At 40.1% G+C, this 19,297-nt stretch overlaps 1 long non-coding RNA gene across 3 annotated transcripts in view; it reads right to left on the minus strand.

Moving 5' to 3' along the window:
• LOC138850591 (uncharacterized) overlaps positions 1-19,297 on the minus strand; it is a 240,691-nt gene that overhangs the window by 149,360 nt on the left and 72,034 nt on the right. For all 3 annotated transcript variants that reach the window (XR_011390550.1, XR_011390551.1, XR_011390553.1), the window contains exons 2-3: positions 5,325-5,569; positions 4,692-4,773 (exon numbers count right to left, since the gene is read on the minus strand). This is a non-coding gene — a long non-coding RNA (uncharacterized lncRNA). The remainder of the gene's footprint in view (positions 1-4,691; positions 4,774-5,324; positions 5,570-19,297) is intronic.

Raw genomic sequence — 19,297 nt, forward strand, 5'->3', positions numbered from 1 at the left:
ATGCCAGTAATTTCCAACTGACAACATAATCAAAAGCTATTTAATGACAAGGACATTAAATGGGTACATGTGTTTTACATAGTTACACAAAGACATGATGCCCTGTAAAGGAAAACTAAAAACTTTTCAATTAGCAGAAGTATTTCCAAGAGATCCAAATTATTTCAGAGTTCAAATAAACATCTCTAAAAAGAAACCCATCCTATCTCTGTGTATTTTGCATGTGCCATATGGTTTGTAATTACTTCAGAATTTCCCACTGCTCTTCCTGGCTTGTCGTCTCCCTCCACCTATCAGTAATCTGTCACAACTCAATAGAGAAGGAAAAAGATGTCTTGTTTTCCCAACCAAGAGATACAAACTTTCTTCTTGTCTCTTTGCCTCAATTACCGCTGCCTGGGGAAGAAATTATTTTAACTTCTTTACAAGCTTCATTGGGCTGTTAGATGAATTTAAAAAAATTAAGAAAAAGACTGAGTGCTAAATTTAGTCCAACAGTTCTATACTTTCTGACTCCCCTAACCTCTCTCAACCACATAATAGGTTGTTCAGTTGAGCTAATTGGAGTCTCTATGAACTGGTTTGTGCATGTGGAACCAGCTCAAGAAGACAACCTGGGATGTGATTTTTAAAAATGGTTTGCGGTGACTTGATCAGCATAGCCCTGACTGTTAATGAACAACTTAATACATTATCCCTCTTCGTAGTTTTTTTGTCTGTTCTACTTAATATGACTGGTTTAATTCTGTAATTAATACACAGTTATTCTTAAGTGTTAAAAATAACTGAAATGTAATCCCTGTTAAACATAAGAGTGGGAATAAGAAAGGGAAGAGATGTATAATTTGGGACATGCTCAAGCTGATTTGCCCCAAATGGTAGAGTTAAAAACATAACAGGGGATTCCAATTCAATCCCATCAGGGTGGCATGTACCAATGCCATCTCACTATTCCAAGTGATCAATTTCAGTTCACAATTGATCATAATGAAAGGACTAAGAGTCAAAGGGAGCACATAAACAAGTCTAGTACCTGCTAACACTAACCGATGGAATAAATAAAGGGGAGAGTGATCCAACATGGGAAGTGAGATACTCAGCAGACTCATAGAATGGTGGATGTCCTAAATAGCACTCTGGCCTCAGAATCAGCCCTAAAGGCATTCGGATCTGGCTGAAAAGCCCATGAGAGTATTTCAGGCATGGAAAGCCAAGACACTCTGGCAAAAGATCTCTGCGAGTGAGATCCCAGTGGAAAGAACAGGTCTTCAAAGAAGGAGGTACCTTTCTCTGAAGGGAGGAGAGAACCTCCACTTTGACTATGACCTTGTCTAAACAAGATAAGAATCGGAGAACTCAGAGGGCTTCCATAGCCTTGGAAACTCATGACTGGAGCATAGGGAGACTACTGATGCCATAGACAGGAGTGTCAATTGGTAAAGTCAACAACAGGAGTCACTGTGCACTTACTCCTCATGTAGGATCTCTGTCCTTAATGTGCTGTGTATTGAGATTTAATGCTATAACGAGTACTCAAACAATATATTTCACTTTGTGTTTCTATGGGGGTGCAAACTGTTGAAATCCTTACTTAATGCATACTAAACTGATCCTCTGTAAAAAAAAAAAAAAAAAAAAAGAAAGAAAGAAAGAAAGAAATTATCAACTCCCAACTTGACTCTCACTGGGATTAAACATGACAATAGGTCTGATCTGATTTCATCATCATTTAAAAAAAATCATCTATTATTTTTCACTTTATGTTTCTGTGTGGGAGCAAACTGTTGAAATCCTTACTTAATGTATACTAAGCTGATCTTCTGTATATTAAGATAATTGAAAATGAATCTTGATGTGAATGGAAGGGGAGAGGGAGTGGGAAAGTGGAGGGTAGTGGGTGGGAGGGACGGTATGTGGGGGAAGCCATTGTAATCCATAAATCGTACTTTGGAAATTTATATTCATTAAATAAAAGTTTAAAAAAAATGGTTTGCAATTTAAATAAGTCCGTTGGGTAGACTCCTGCTCTACCATTGCAGCACTATTCACAATGGTCAAGACATGGAATCAGGCAGGTGCCGCGGCTCACTAGGCTAATCCTCCGCCTAGCGGCGCCGGCACACCGGGTTCTAGTCCCAGTTGGGGCGCCGGATTCTGTCCCGGTTGCCCCTCTTCCAGGCCAGCTCTCTGCTGTGGCCAGGGAGTGCAGTGGAGGATGGCCCAGGTGCTTGGGCCCTGCACCCCATGGGAGACCAGGAAAAGCACCTGGCTCCTGGCTCCTGCCATTGGATCAGCGCGGTGCGCCGGCCGCAACGTGCCAGCCGCGGCGGCCATTGGAGGGTGAACCAACGGCAAAGGAAGACCTTTCTCTCTGTCTCTCTCTCTCACTGTCCACTCTGCCTGTCAAAAAAAAAAAAAGACATGGAATCAATCTAGGTGTCCATCACCAGATGAATGGACAAAGAAAATATGATATGTATGCATGGTAGAATATTATTCAGCCAAAAAAAGGAATGAAATTCTATCATTTGTGGCAATATGGATGGAACTAGGGAATATTTTGTTAAGTGCAGACAGACAGACCCAGAAAGACAAATATCACACATTCTCAGGTATACAGAGAAGCTGAAAATGCTGGTTTCATGGGAGTAGAAAGCAGAATAGTGACTACCAGAGGCTAGGAAGGATAGGAGTATGGAGGGATACATAGAGGATGGTTAATGGGGACAGAAATGCAGCTGGATAGGAGTAACAACTTGTTTTGATGTTATATAACACAGTAGAGTAATCGTGTTTGGCATTTATGGATGTATATTTCAAAACAGCTAACAGAGTTTTGAATGTTTCCAACACAAAGAAATGACAAATATTTAAGGTGATAGATATAACAACCACCTTAATCTGATTATTACACATTGCATACATATATTGAAATATCACATTGTACCCCATATATATGTATTATTTTGTCCAATAAAACTAATAGTTTAAACAGTTTACAATGTAATAGTACTTTATCACCCTTCCCTACTTCCTATAAAGATTAGAGGTGTGGAGCTTGCGCTGTGGCATAGTAGACTAAGCCTCCGTCTTCGGCACCAGCATCCTATATGGACACCAGTTCATGCCCCAGCTGCTCCTCTTCCAATCCAGCTCTCTGCTAGCGGCCTGGGAAAGCAGTGGAGGAAGGCCCAAGTGCATGGGCCCCTATACTCACGTAGGAGAACTGGAAGAAGTTCCTGGTTCCCAGTTTCAGATTGGCCATGCTCTGGCTGTTGTGGCCATCTGGGGAGTGAACAAGAAGATGGAAGACATTTCTGTCTCTCCCTCTCTGTGTCTATAATTCTACCTCTCAAATAAAAGGGGGGGGGGGTTTGCAGATGTGACCACATATTTATTTTTTATTTTTGAAAAATTTGAGCTTTTTATTTTAAAATATAATTTAATGTGAACTTTATTATTTTAAGACAACCCAACAACTTGTGGTAAATAAGAAGATTGTAAGTTAACAGTAAGTCACATGTGCACATTGGGATGCTAAAAAACAGCAACATCTCACTCAACAACCTACACTAAACTTCCAAATGGAATTTGTAGCTCTCTCCAGGGAAGCATAGGTGACAGCCTGAGTGGTTGCAGGTGGATGCCACAAGACTTCCTGCCTCAACTTGCTAGAGACATCCCTTGGTTAAAACCCAACTTCCTGTAAGCACTCAAGGGGGATTTCAATAGGTTACCACCACCATTTGAAGGGTGAAGATGAGAGAGGAGGAGGTCAGGGCAGAGAGAAGGCTTGTCTGTGAGAACTTGGTTTGACAGTTGGCAGGGAGCTCCCTGCTGCAGAGGGTCACAACCCCAAGCTCTGTTTCATGTTAGGAAGTCATGGCCAAGGTTTGTCAAAACAAAGCCACACACAACACCCTAGTGCCAAACGGGCAGGAGCCCTGGCCTGTTGTAAATGAAATCATCAGGAATTCCTTTGGAGTAGGAGCCCTGTGTTGCTAAGCAGATGCAGATGTCTAATTGTGCACGTTGTTATCTCCCTCAGGCACGGCATGTAGCATGCCACTTCCCTTTTGAAAATCCTTTAATGATGCCACCCCCCTTGAACAAAGTCCAAAATCTTCAACGTGTCTTTCAAAGACTTCCCCAATTTTGCTCTATGTGCTTTTCCTATCTCAATATTCCGTATGTACCAGACATCCTCGTAGTTCTGGGTGTTTGCTCAAGCAGTCACCTCTGCCTGGAATGCATCCCCCTTCCCCAGATAGGCTCCTGTTGAAAGCTCAATGCCAAGCTTATCTTCTCACAATTAGTCTTTGCTTCTCACTCTGTTCGAGGACAACTCACTCCATTATGATATTTTTTTTTCTAAAGATTTTATTTACCTGTTTGAAAGCCAGAGTTACAGAGAGGCAAAGGCAGAGGCAGAAAGAGAGATATCCCCCATCCACTGGTTCACTCCCCAGATAACTGCAACGGCCAGACCTGGGCCGATAGCTGATTTCCCAGGCACACTAGCAGGGAGCTGGGTAAGAAGTGGAGCAGCTGGGACGTGAACCAGCACCTTTATGGGATGCCAGCACTACAGGCGGTGGCTTTACCTGTTATGTCAGAGTGCCAGCCCCAATACTTCGAATATCATTGTATTCAAGGAAGAGTAAAAGTTCAGACATTGACATAAAACTCACCTGGTTTCTTCTCCCAGCTCTGCAGCTTACCCAGTGTGATTTTGAGCAAGATATTAACTTCCCCCAAATCTTGTTTCCTCTTCTGATAAATGGGAATTTAAAAAAAAAAGATTTATTTCATTTATTTGAAAGTTACAAATAGAGAGAGAGAGAGAGAGAGAGAGAGAGAGGGATAGGGAGGGATGGAGAAAATCTTCCATCTGCTGTTTCATTCTGCAAATGGCTTTAATGGCCCGGGGTTGGGCTAAGCCAAAGCCAAAAGCCAGGCGCTTCAACCGGGTCTCCCACGTGGGTGCAGGGCCCATGCATTTGGGCCATCCTCCACTGCTTTCCCAAGCAGATTAGCTGGGAGCTGGATTGGAAATGGAGCAGTTGAGACTGGAAACAGTGCCCATATGGGATGCCGGTATTATAGGTGGTGGCTTAACTAGCTAAGCCACAAACGTTGGCCCCAGAAGTTTTTAAAAATAGGGTAGTTGTGAGGATTAAATCAGGAAATTTCAGGAAGAATGCATTTAGAGTCATGCCTAAGACCACACACAAGCTTGATATTATTACTTGTTGTGTTCACTATCCTGTGCTAGAAGGGCCATATTTTACTTTATATACATTCTCAAAAGCACTGATTCCCACCTTAGAGGTGCAAAAAGACTTTATTGAATTAAGATATTTGTTGAGCAGCTTCACAGTATGAAAATCACACCAAGCAATGCAAATGAGTTGGGTCTCTGTGTAGAGATCCTGCAGAGAATTGTTCCAGTTCAACCACTGTGGCAGACCTCCAGGCAGAGTTGCAGAGGAAATCATAACCAATGGCTGCTCCCTCTGCCAGAGAGTGGGCCAGCTTCAGCCTGCTTACTGGAATTGCCAACCCATCCCTGTTATAAAAAAGGAAAAAAAAAAAAAAGAAACGAGATTAACATATACCAAAAAAAGCCCTACCAAAAATACCTTTTTTAATACCTAAAACTGAGTATGAAAATGTTGTTTCAGGATTCCTTTACATTCTTAAAAATTATTCAGGCCCTCCAAGGACTATGTTTATGAGGATTATATCTAGCTATGTTTTATCCCACCAGAAATTAAAATGCAGACTTTGTTTTTGGTTACAACAAAACACCTAAGATAAGCTTCTTGTGAAGGAAAGATGTTTATTAGGTCTCTTTGTTTTGGATGGTCACTGCCCAAACCCCGTTGATTTGGCTGTCTGTAGAGGCCAAAGCACATATGGAGGAATGATCACATGGTGAGTTAGGAAGCAGAGAGAGCAGCTGGGTCCAACTCTCAGGCTTTTATAATGAATTCTTCCAGGAGAACTACCTTCTAAGGATACTCTCTCAATGACCTAAGGAATTCCCACTAGACCCACTCCTGAAAATCATATTTGGTTTATAGCACCATTAATTTATGATTTTGGGAATTAAGCATCTATATGAGTTTGGTAGCTATATACTATTCAAACCAAAATACTGATACATACTGATAAATTTATTTTGAAAATAGCAATAAGCATACTACATGTTATGATAAATATTTTGTGACAAATAACTCAATTTTTTAAAAAAGGATTTATTTACTTGAAAGGCAAAGTTGCAGAGAGAGTCAGAGACAGAGATCTTACATCTGTTGGTTCACTCCCCAAATGGCTGTAACAACCAGAGCCAGGCCAGGCTGAAGCCAGGATTCGGGAGCTTCATTTGGAACTCCCACATGGGTGGCAGGGGCCCAAGAATTTGGGTCAACTTCTACTGCATTCCTAGGCATATTAGTAGTGAGTTGGATCAGAGATGGAGAACCAGGGACTGGAACTAGAGCCCATATGGGATGCTGGAATCACAGACAGTGGCTTAATCTTCTATGTCACAATACCAGTCCACAAAATAAGTCTATTTTCTAAAATAAATCAAAGAATCAACAAGAAAAATAATTTTTTTATTTTTTGGAAAATATTTTGATACCTGGTTTCATAGAAGACATGTGGATTCCTGTATCTGGTTTTGCACTCAGCTGGCTGTGATATGCTGTTTTGGTTAAAGCATATGATGAAAACTGACCTCACAGAGATAGGTAGTTGGAAAAGGGAGTCCTTAAAAGTTAGTTGAAATGTAGAATCTGAACCATATCAATGAAACTTTCATATTGCTATATAAAAATCCATTGGACAGTATTTCTGTAAATATAGTTTTATAAAACTTTGTTTTATACTTTTGTCAAACCAGTGGTTAAGAATGTTATATTACTATAGTTTTAATGATCTGTAATTACTGTAAAATTTATTGTATATAGGTGAAATGGTCATTTTTCCATTCAATCACTGTTTATAGCCCTTGTCTATAGTTCCACTAAAGTTTTTGTTTTTACTTATTAAGTTTCCTATTCAGCAAGGAATTATGCCTTTTTACTTTAATATAAATTTAAAATTTGTTATCTCAAAAACTGAAAAAAATAAAGGAGAGAGAGCGAGGGTAGAAGGGAGGGAAGAAGGGAATATTATTATATTCTTAGAATCACATCTATATTGAACCTGTTAAAAACTAATTAAATTTTTTAATGAGAAAAAACATACAAAAGAATTGAATCTACAAACTACATTGACCCTGTTAAAAAGCAATTATTTTTTTAAAAAATTAACAAATAAAAACATAGAATAAAATCCATTGCTCACCCTTGCATTTTAAATGATCTTTTATCATGCATGATTATTTAAAATCATACATTGATAACTGGCTCATTGAGTTATACAGATCTTGAAAGTGCTACTAGATTTCATGATATAATATATAAAGCTCCCATGTTTTAATGTTATCAACTATTCAATCAGAAAAGTCTTTAAATATTGGGAAGCTATCAAGTTCATGCCAGAAGTAATTGTTGTTTGAAATCTCAATACTTTATCATTGGCAACAAATGCTATCAATTGTTTTTTCTTGATAGTACAGGCTTATTCCATTCATTCGGAGACAATATCCAAGTCTGAGTAACTATAGTTCATTCATCAGTCATTTACATGTAAAAATGATATTTCATGAAAAAGGAAAGTTCAAAGCACACTAAAAACAATCACAAAAATGTTTATCTTGAGGCAATTATTCTTCAGCAAGCAATGGAACACATATTTCCCATTTTACCACACAGAATAATAAAAACACATCTAATCAAGCATTGAGGCTTAATAAAATTAGTAAATCTTACTGATTCATCAAGGTCATTCTTAAAGTGGCATTTTCTTTCAATGTGAATGCATAGTAATGATGAACAGAGTGACTCTAGTACTTTGCTATGGTGTTTAGTAGATGTGAGGACCAGAAGCTAAGGGAGGTGGCCATAATTGAAAAAACATATTACAGGTTCATAGATAAATAAAGAGAAATTTGTTCCTTCCACACTGGGACAGCACTGATCTTCCTTTCTCTTTGTGCTTTTTTCTTAGAGGACACATCCTGTCCATTTGGGATAGGATTATGACAAGGTGGTACTGACAGAATACTGTTGCAGGGTCTGTGCCATCTGCTATTTTCATTTAAATTTGCCTATTTTGGAAAGGAAAATGATCTGGGAACCATAATGTAAGCTTAACTCTGAAGCAAGATCATTCAACATTTTAAGTAAATTTAAGGAGATTAAGTCTATTGATTCTCATGCTGCATTTCAATCAAAATATTTGAAAACAACTTCATTTACATATTTAATTTACCAAATAATTAATAAAACTTCTTCTTCAATCCTTATGAAAACTTTATTTGAAACTTGTGCTATATCAAGTAACCCTAGGTTTATTAGAGCCAGTGATAAGTCTGATGACCTTGTGAAAGGGCTGAACATAGTATGAAAAAAGGTTCAAACAGAGCAAATTTTCTTGGGCAATTTTTTAGCCTTCATTATTTGATAATTCACCACGAATATTTATGGGACTCATCAGTTCCCTGGAAAAGTCTACTGAGCCAGATCATCTAAAGTAATGCAGAAGCTCTTTGACATAATGGCAACTAATGAGACATAATAATATCCTCCATTTAATACACTAAATTAAGTGATTCTTTTTTTTTTTTTTTTGACAGGCAGAGTGGACAGTGAGAGAGAGAGAGACAGAGGAAAGGTCCTCCTTTGCCATTGGTTCACCCTCCAATGGCCGCCGCGGCCAGTGCGCTGCGGCCGGTGCACCGCACTGATCCGATGGCAGGAGCCAGGTACTTATCCTGGTCTCCCATGGGGTGCAGGGCCCAAGTACTTGGGCCATCCTCCACTGCCTTCCCAGGCCACAGCAGAGAGCTGGCCTGGAAGAGGGGCAACCGGGACAGAATCCGGCACCCCAACTGGGACTGGAACCCAGTGTGCTGGCGCCACAAAGTGGAGGATTAGCCTAGTGAGCCGCGGTGCTGGCCAATGAAGTGATTCTTGAGAACAAGTTTTACAGTTAAGTCTCATGATACAACTCTGTGAAGACATAGGTCCTGCATGGGAAGTTAGTGTACAGTGATTCTTGTTTTTTGTTTTTTTTTTTTTTTTTAACAAATAACACTCTCATGTATGATATCAGTGATCACCTAAGGCTCTTTACATGAGCTGCCTTGGCTATGGAAGCCTTTTGAATCCACTAGCTTGACAAGGCCATAAGCAAAGTGGAAATTCTCTCCTCCCTTCAAAGAAAAGTACTTCCTTCTTTGGTGGTCACTTCTTTCCACTGGGGTCTCACCCACAGGGTTCCTGTATGTAGGACATTTTTTGCCAGTGTCTTGGCTTTCCATGCCTGAAATGCTCCCCTTGGACTTTTCAACCAGACCAGAATGCCTTAAGGGCTGATTCTGAAGTTGGAGTGCTACTTAAAGTGATTGTCATGCTATGAGTCTGCTGTATCAACTGTTTTCCAAGTTGAAGCCTTCCTCCTTTTTAATTCTGTCTATTATTATTACCAAACACTTAGTCCTATTTATATGATCACTTTAACACTTGATCCTGTCTATATGGTCACTTTACCACTTAATCCTATCCATTTGATCTCTATAACGCTTAAACTGCTATTTTTACCAGCCAGCTTAAGAAAATTTGGGGTCCCATGGCAAGTTGTTAAGCTGTACCCTTAGAAGTAAGTCTGTAGGAGTGTATGCAGGACAATACTGCTTTGCAGTTATGGACTTCACACATCTCACACTTATACCTTTAGAGTCTTGGTGACTCTTCCCACCATGCCCACCCTCCCACCCACTGTCCCACCCCCTTTCCTCTTCCCTTTCTTATTCTCACTCTTATTGTTTACTAAGATCTATTTTCTTTCTTTCTTTTTTTTTTTTTTTTTTGACAGGCAGAGTAGACAGTGAGAGAGAGAGAGACAGAGAGAAAGGTCTTCCTTTTCCATTGGTTCATCCCCAATGGCCGCTGCGGCCGGTGCACTGCAGCTGGTGCACCGCGCTGATCTGAAGCCAGGAGCCAGGTGCTTCTCCTGGTCTCCCATGTGGGTGCAGGGCCCAAGCACTTGGGCCATCCTCCACTGCACTCCTGGGACACAGCAGAGAGCTGGACTGGAAGAGGAGCAACTGGGACAGAATCCGGCTCCTGACTGGGACTAGAACCCGGTGTGCTGGTGCTGCAGGTGAAGGATTAGCCTATTGAGTCATGACGCCGGCCTAAGATCTATTTTCAATTAACTTTATACATATATGGCTAACTCTATGTTAAATAAAGAGCTCAATGATCATATGAAAGAAAAAATATAAGGAAAATATTATAAAGGAAAAGAAAACATAAGCAAAAATATAGAATAAAGAGCTGTTCCTCAACAGTCAAGAGAAGGGCTGTTTAACATCATTGCTTCTTGGTTCTTATTTAAAGATAATTAAGTTTCTAAAAGGCAAGAAGGGGGAGGAAGCAAGGGAAAAGAGGAAGGGAAAAAAAGAAGAGAAATCACCTTCAAGAAGCAATAACATTGAACAGCCCCTGTCTAGATTGTTGAGGAACAATTTTCTTAGTTTAGTTTATTCTCCCTTTTTCTTTCTTTTTCTTTTTCTTTTTCTGTCTCAGATTAACCAAGAAAGGGAGGAGGAAGAGGGTGGGAGATTGGGTGGGATTGGACAGATCCCAAAGTTGTGCATACTTGAAACATTGGAAAGACTATTGAAGACATTATATACAGATGAAAAGGCAAATTCATTAAATATAAAAATTCATCTTGACCCAAGCTTCATCCTAAGTATACATAACTTATTTATTCTAGAGACACTTAGGTAATAAGATGTAGTCATTTTGTTCCAAGTTGAAAGGAGATACATTTATGACTAATAGGGAGCCTACATTTTCTTCTGTTCATGTAGAACACATATTTTCCAAATATTTTACCTTTGAGCAACAAAGATTTCCTCGTCTATACATTTCTGATAGAATATCTTTGACATGAGTTCTTTCTTGCCTTGTAATATTATTGGGTATGATCTGGGGCAAGTGGCTCTATTTTTCAGAATTGGAAATGATCACCAGACTGTCCAGCTCTCCTAAGTCACAGATAAGTCTCCTTAATCTCATTCTAACACTTCAGAAGTAATCAGAGTTCACCTAAGTGGATTGCCCTTAAGCTCTATGTAAAGTTCTTTGAACAGGTGGCATACCCAACCTGCTTCCAAATTCAAGGCCTGTGGAAATCCAGAGTCTGTCTGAACTCCTGAGCCACAGAGGTTCTCCTGGTACCTCTTCCTTCTAGGCTGTTTGTTTCCTCACGCATTGGTCCTGACTGACACCTTCCCAACTCCCAACTAGTAACCAACTAGTAGGAATTTTATTCCCACTTTTGCTTTATACACATTTCTCTCTCTCTCTCTCTCTCTCTCTCTCTCTCTCTCAGATATAGAGAAGTTTGTTTCCACACTGGGACAGCACAGGTCTTCCTCAGAGAGAGAGAGAGAAAGACAGACAGACAGACAGATATCACCTAACTTCTTGTGGTAATTTGTAAAAAAATTTAAAAGTTTAGTGACTATGTGAATGACAGGGCCAGATCAGAGCTGAGAGGTTACAGACATTGTGTTGGTCCCTGTCTTAAACAGATCTAGGTTAAAATTCTAGTCTATCACTCATTTGAACAGTGGCTCTCCAAAAGGTTCATGGAAAATGTATATTATATAAAAATTATACATGGGTTTCAGAATTTTATGGACCAAAATAAATTTATTTTTTAATTCAACTTTTTACCAGCTTTTTTGAAGCACACTCACAAGATCCTGGGCAATTTGTTTAACTCCTCTGAGCCTTCATCTTTCACTTGAAAGACATAACCTGCACTACAGGATTGTTGTAACAATGAGACAATACACATGCAACTAAAGTTTCAAAAAAGATGTCTAGCCTCCTAAGATCTCTCTAAAAATAGAAATAATTTTTAAAAATTGGAAGTTGTACATCTGGGAATATGGAATAGATTAAATATTCCTCCCCCTAAAAATGCCTTGGGGATTAAGGATAAAATAATCATCAAGATAATTCTGAAAAATAAAGAAGGCAGCACTAGGAAACTTTGCATGTGAGGGAAGGCAAAGTATTAAGTTTTTGCATTTTCTTTTTTAACTTATACTTGCATATTACAGATTTTCAGCTGAAGAGATAGTGTCTAGAGACAATAATAGCCCCATAGACGCTTTGTCTCTCTAGCCAAATGGCTAGGAAAGGGGTAACTCAGCAAGATAGAAAATCTTTAAATAGTAAGGACTTGACTCTAGCTAAACATCACCTCCTTGAATGCTAGAACAGTGAGAAACTAGATTTACACCCATACATTGTGCAGTGAACTAGCCTAACACTCCTTCCAAGGTGGTATCAGAAAAGGCCAAGTAGGAAGCCACAACTTTCACCATTCCCCAAAAACAAGGTCACTCATTGCAGAGACCATATGAGAACTGGACTGCTCATGCCACCTAACCAGAAATAATGAAATGATATTCCCCTTCTTCTACACAAGCACTACCAGAGAACACCACCTAAAATAGAAGTTTAAACAAGACCCATATTCTCATAATATTAAAATACCTAGGTTTTGGGCTGGTGCTGTGGCATGGCAGGTAAAGTTGCCACCTGCAGTGCTGGCATCTCATATGGGCACCAGTTCGAGTCCCAGTTGCTCCACTTCCAATCCAGCTCTCTACTATGGCCTAGGAAAGCAGTAGAAGATGGCCCAAGTCCTTGGGCCCCTGCACCTGCATGTGAGACCCAGAAGAACTCCTGGCTGCTGGCTTCAGATCAGCCCAGCTCTGGCCATTGCAGCCATTTGGGGAATGAACCAGTGGATGGGAAGACTTCTCTATATATTTGCTGCTTCCTCTCTGTAACCCTGCCTTTCAAAGAAATAAAATAAATCTTTTTTAAAAATACCTAGGCTTCAATGAAATATCATTCAACATATCAATAATCAAAAATGTATCAAATTAATAAGAAAAATAATAAACGGCAGAACTAAAATGACAGAGATATAAGGATTTTAAATCAATTACTATAAAAATACTTTAATAAGAAATTAACAACACTTTTCAAAAATATCTCAGCAAATAGACAATCTTATTAGAGAAATAAAAGACATAAATACTCAAATGAAAATGTTAGAATTGAAAAACATAATAATTGAAGTAAAAACTTCAGTGGATGGGCCTAACACCAGACAGATGAGACATAGGAAAGCATTAGTGAAGTGAAACAAAGAACAATAGGAATAGAGTAGCACAAAGCTTTGATACTATAACAAAAGATCTTCCCTCCATGGCACTGAAGCACCAGAAAGGGAAGGGAAAGAAGGCAAACTAAAAAATACTAACGGGATAATTCCTGAAATCTTTCAACTTTGGCAAGACACATAAATGTACAGATTTAAGAAGCTGATCAAACTCCATGCAGGAAAAACCTCAAGATTCTATCTGTGGACTTATCATAATTAGGTTTCTGAAAACTAAAGACAAAGAAAACACCTCAAAAGTAGCCAGCAAAAATATAAAACTACCAATACAAAAAGACAATTCAAGTATCAGTGGATTTCTCATTAAAAACCATGATAGACATGGCATGATATTTTTTAAGTACTGAGAAAAACTGTCAGACCTCTACTATCATCTCAAACCATCATATTGGTCACTCAAAAATTCTTACATTTATTTGTACTGCCTCTATCTGACCTTTTATTTTTGTTTACTTTCTATTTTATTTACCCCCGAGTCTACTAATCTCCTTCATTAAACATTTAAGGCTAAGAAAATGTTCCCAGTTGAAGTTAACAATCACCTTTTGCCTTCCATAAACTCACTAGTTGGGTAACCTTTGGCAAACAGAGGTGTCTGATCACCAGTTTATCTGTAAAGCACAGCTAAAACACAATTCTAGATGTTATATGTAGCATACCAATATTCCCCTCCTTCAAAAGCCTACAAATACAAGATTACATGAAAATCCCAATTTCTTTTCTTAAATTTATGGAAAGGTAACAAATTTCATGTATTTCATATATACAGCCTTAAGAGCATAATACTATTCAAACCACCCATTCCTTCCTCACTCTGACCGTCCTTCCTTCTTTTTTTTTTCAAATTTTACAGTGATATATTTTCTTTTATTTATTTATTTATTTATTTTTTATTTGACAGGTAGAGTTGTAGACAGTGAGAGAGACACAGAGAGAAAGGTCTTCCTTCCGTTGTTTCACTACCCAAATGGCAGCTATGGCTGGCGCGCTGTGCCAATCGGAAGCCAGGAGACAGGTGCTTCCTCCTGGTCTCCCATGTGGAGGCAGGGGCCCAAGCACTTGGGCCATCCTCCACTGCCCTCCCGGGCCACAGCAGAGAGCTGGACTGGAAGAGGAATAACTCAGACTAGAACCCAGCGCCCACATGGGATGCCATCCCCGCAGGTGGAGGATTAACCAAGTGAGCCATGTCGCTGGCCCCTACAATGATATACTTTCAATTTACTTTATAATCATAAACTTTATCCTCTACTAAATAAAGAATTTAACAAGTAGTAAGTAGAAAACCAACTGTTCCTCAAAAGTATAGAGAAGGGTCATAAACAATAATCAAATCTCAAAATGTCAATTTCACACTAATATATATTTTTTTCTAAATTCTCTATATTGCTTACCACAAATCAGGGAAAACATATGATATTTATCTTTCAGGAATGTCTCATTTCATTAAGCATAATGGTTTCCAATTACATCTATTTTGTTGTGTAAGACAGAATTTCTTTTTTTTTTATGCCTGAGTAGTCTAAAATCATGTTTATAACTAACATTTTTTTAAAAATGATAAAAAAAATCGCTAGAGTCTTGTTTACAGCTATCATTTTTAAAAAACAAATTAAAATATAGTTTGGGATTTACAGAAGAGCTATAAAAATTATACAGATAGTTCTCATATATCCTCCATTTAGTTTTACCTAAAAGTAACATAACCTAGTACAATTATCAAAATAGGTAATTAACCTCAGTACAATACTAATGAATAAAATACAGGCTTTATTAACATCTTATGTTTGTTTCCACTGAGGTGCATTTCTGGGTCTACGATACAACTCAGGATCCCACATTGCATTTAGTTGTTACACTGCTTCCTCCTCTACAACCTATGACAGGTCTTCAGTCTTTCTTTATCTTTCATTGACCTTGACACGTTGGAAGAGTACTGCTCAGCTACTTTGACAACAGTCTTTTTCTCTCAAGTGAAGGTTGTTCTAATTTTAAACCAATAGTACATCACTGTTTTCCATTTTCTTTCCCCACGCTTTATTGAAGTATGACTCACAAATAAAATTACATGTATTTATGATGTAGCAGGTGAACTTTTTTTTATTTGACAGGTAGAGTTATAGACAGTGAGAGAGAGACAGAGAGAAAGGTCTTCCCTCCGTTGGTTCACTCTCCAAATGGCCGCCATGGCCAGTGCTGCGCCAATCCGAAGCCAGGAGCCAGGTGCTTCCTCCTGGTCTCCCGTGCAGGTGCAGGAGCCCAAGCACTTGGGCCATCCTCCACTGCACTCTCCACTGCACACAGAAGAGAGCTGGACTGGAAGAGGAGCAACCGGGACTAGAACCCATATGGGATGCCGGCGCTGCAGGCGGAGGTTAACCAAGTGAGAAACGGCGCCGGGTGAAAGTGAACTTTTAATAAATGTATATTTCTTGGGACAGGCACTGTGGCGTAGTGGTTAATTCCGCCACCTACAGTGCTGGCATCCCATATGGGCTGCTGGTTCAAGTCCTGGCTGCACCACTTCCGATCCAGCTAATGGCCTTAGAAAGCAGTGGGGGATGGCCCAAGTGCTTGGGACCCTGAACCCACATGGGAGACCCAGCTGAAGCTCCTGGCTCCTGGCTTCAGGTGTGGCCCCTCTCCAACCATTGAAGTCATTTGGGGAGTAAACCCAGTGGATGGCAGCTCTCTCTCTCTCCATGCCTCTCCCTCTCTGTGGGTAACTCTGCCTTTGAAATAAACAAATCTTGGAAGGAAGGAAGAAAGAAGTCAAAATGCAGGTGCTGGTATTGTGACATAGGTAAAGCCCTCGCCTGCAACATGGGCATCCCATATGAACTCTGGTTCCTGTTCCGGCTGCTCCACTTCTGATACAGCTCCTTGCTAATTATCCTGGGAAAAGAAGAGGAAAATAGTCCAAGTGCTTGGGTCCCTGCAACCATGTAGGAGACCTAGAAGAAGCTCCTGGTTCCCAGCTTCAGCCTGTCTAGCCACAGGCCTATGTAGTCATCTGGAGACTGAACCAGCAGATGGAAGATCTCTCTCTCTCTCTCTCTCTCTCTCTCCCCTCCTCTGTGTGTAACTGACTTTCAAATAAATAAATAAATATTTTTTAAAAGCTGCCACATGCAACTAATGAATACATCTGTCACTTCACATAGTTACGATTATGTGTGTGAGTACATGTACATGGTAAGAACATGTAAGATCTGCTCTCAGCACATTAAAAGTATACGAAGGCATTTCAAAAAGTTCATGGAAAACAAAATTAAAACATAAGTTCATTTTGGTGTAAACAATTTTAAATCCATGTATAGTTCTTCATAATACAGTTTCCATGAACTCTTAAAGGGCCCCTCATATAACACAGTATTATTTATGATAGGCACTGTGCTGTATATTAGGTCTCTAGAACATATCCATTCTATATACGGTTGACTGGTCAACACATAGAACTAAAAGCACCACTACATACTGATTTTCGTTACTGGATGGGATGGGATTCCTGCATCCCAGTTCTTACTATTTGTGCTCTTTGGTTGCTACATGCCAAAATGAAAAGCATGCTAAAAGCCTCAAGTTGTTTCCAAAATTTGAAAGAACAACAACAACAACAAGGAAATCCTCTGCTCCTCTCCCACTACACAACTGGAAAGGGTTAGCTGAGGACCAAGAAACTCAGAGTAAAACATCACATTTCCTGATTTTCACTTGTTATGCGCAGTCACTGTTAACACATGTGCTTCCAATCACCCCCGTCTTAAAAACAGTGCAAATGTGGGTGCTATGAGAATTGAACCTGCCAAACATATCTGACATCACAATGCCCTTGGAGGAGCTATCAGCTAAACCCAGATATATATGTACATCTCAGCAGTTCTATTTTATTAAACTCACAACATTTCCACCCAATTTAAACTGACTGTGATAGCACACGTCGTGACGGATTTGGGTGGTGATTTCCTTTCCAGTTGGCTCTAAGAGTATCATATGAAGCCAGACCACAATCAATGCCAAGTCCATGATTAGCTCTCTCTTTCCACTTGAGTCTCTTGTTTTTTGAGCAAGATGTGCAGTGCTGGATACAACTGTTTGTGGGTGGGCTGAAGATGGGGTCTGTTAAAAGAGATGTGACAATGGCTATGAAAATCCATTTTAAGTGCTGCAACTCTTGTCTTTAATGTTACCTATGAATTCCCTTCTAAAGGCTGTATTTCTACAATAGCAATTGCAAACCGGTGGCCCCTGGGCCAAGTATTGCTCACAGATGTGTTTTATTTGGCCAGCTCAGTGTTATAAAAGCATCTGAGTTCATGGCCAATATTTACATATTAAGAGATTCTACACTAAAAACTGGATTTCAAGCTTCTCATGAAAAACTTGATGTGGCCACATTGGGCCTACTTTTCCACATGGCAACAATTGGCTGGAGCTGAGGAGCAGCTGGCTTATTGAGACAGGCCATGTACCATCTGGTTAGCATAATATCTATCCAGCTCACTCTCCCATTTATGTAACTTGCCTCATCTGTGTGGGTGTTTGGATTTTTTTTTCAACACTAGTTTATAATTAAAAGAACTGCAATTTACCTAAGCTTCTGGTTTGACCTAGGTAAGAAGAGCTGGGATAGGAAAAGATAACTTGTATCATAGTCTGGGTTCTTTCAAAAGTAGACCTTACGAATAAGGATTGAAGTGCAAATAATTCATGAATATTTGGGAGGTGTTCCCAGGAAACACTGGCTGGGAAATGGGAGAAGTGAGTTGGAGAAGAGGACGGAACCAATACAAGAATCATCACTCAAGGAACTGCCATCATCAACTGAAGCGTAGCCATCCAGAGAATCTAGGAGACAGTACAATGTACCAAGGTACCTCAAAAAGGTTGTGGAAAATGGAATTAAAAACTTTTTGCAGAAAAAAATGCTGATATCCATGTATAGCTTTTTCACGATACCCATTTCCCACAACCTTTTTGAGGTACTCTCATGTGAGCCCTAATTACCTCATTAGAAGGACAAAAGAACAGAAACACTTATTTACTTCTTCCCATCAGTCACTAGATGATACTCTCAGAAGCAGCAGATCTCAAGCCGGCGCCTCGGCTCACTAGGCTAATCCTCCGCCTTGCAGCGCTGGCACATCAGGTTCTAGTCCCGGACGGGGCGCCGGATTCTGTCCCGGTTGCCCCTCTTCCAGGCCAGCTCTCTGCTGTGGCCAGGGAGTGCAGTGGAGGATGGCCCAAGTGCTTGGGCCCTGCACCCCTTGGGAGGCCAGGAGAAGTACCTGGCTCCTGCCATCGGATCAGCGTGGTGCGCCAGCCGCGGCGGCCATTGGAGGGTGAACCAACGGCAAAAGGAAGACCTTTCTCTCTGTGTCTCTCTCTCTCACTGACCACTCTCTGCCTGTCAAAAAAAAAAAAAAAAAAAAAAAAGGCAGCAGATCTCAGCATTTCCAGTCTAGTGTGCCCATGGGTAGATCAAAGAAAGCCTCCAGGCAAAGAGAGGCAGGAACTGAGAACTGGGAATCAGTGCCATAAAAGGCACTGACGTGTAAGACCCAGATGGACCAGCTGTGACAGCCACAGTATGCTTCTGAGGCTGGCTCCAATTGGTGGGCACAGGGATGATTTTGTCTCCCAGAAGACAGAGAGGGACTTAGCATTTTTCTGTCAGGCAACACAAAAGTTCTCTCCCACATCAGGGGTGCTCATTCTTTGAACCAGCTCCAAATGGACCTTTGATACCTACAGCTCATTCCTAGTCCTTGGGTAGAACGCTGGATCAACCACACTACCCAAAGCAAGAGAGTTGTGAAGCCACTGAGAGCATCTTCTGAAATTGACAACTGGCCTTGTTCCCCTTATCCTTGATTTGCATATCTTTAATCCGAAGCAAGGA

Source organism: Oryctolagus cuniculus, chromosome 1 (assembly GCF_964237555.1).
Source record: "Oryctolagus cuniculus chromosome 1, mOryCun1.1, whole genome shotgun sequence".
NCBI classification, from domain to species: Eukaryota; Metazoa; Chordata; class Mammalia; order Lagomorpha; family Leporidae; genus Oryctolagus; species Oryctolagus cuniculus.